Genomic DNA, 312 nt, shown 5'->3' on the forward strand with positions numbered 1-312 from the left:
AATGTTACAAAGATGACATTTGGGACGTTAACAGAACGTTCTCACATGGTCCTCTTTTAGTCAAATTATAAGGTTCCAGATATGACTTTAGGAGGACGTTCTGTATTATTCTATGGTCACATAGCAACGTTACAAAGAGGACATTTGGGACATTATCAGAACGTTCTGACATGGTCCTCTTTTAGTCATAAAATAACGTTCACAACATGACTTTAGGAGGACGTTCTATATTGGTTATTCTATGGTTACATTATAACAACGTTACAAAGAGGACATTTGGGACGTTAACAGAACGTTCCCATATGGTCCTCT

The sequence above is a fragment of the Sinocyclocheilus rhinocerous genome, unplaced genomic scaffold (genome assembly GCF_001515625.1).
Source record: "Sinocyclocheilus rhinocerous isolate Xijiao unplaced genomic scaffold, SAMN03320098_v1.1 scaffold909, whole genome shotgun sequence".
In the NCBI taxonomy this organism is placed as follows: domain Eukaryota; kingdom Metazoa; phylum Chordata; class Actinopteri; order Cypriniformes; family Cyprinidae; genus Sinocyclocheilus; species Sinocyclocheilus rhinocerous.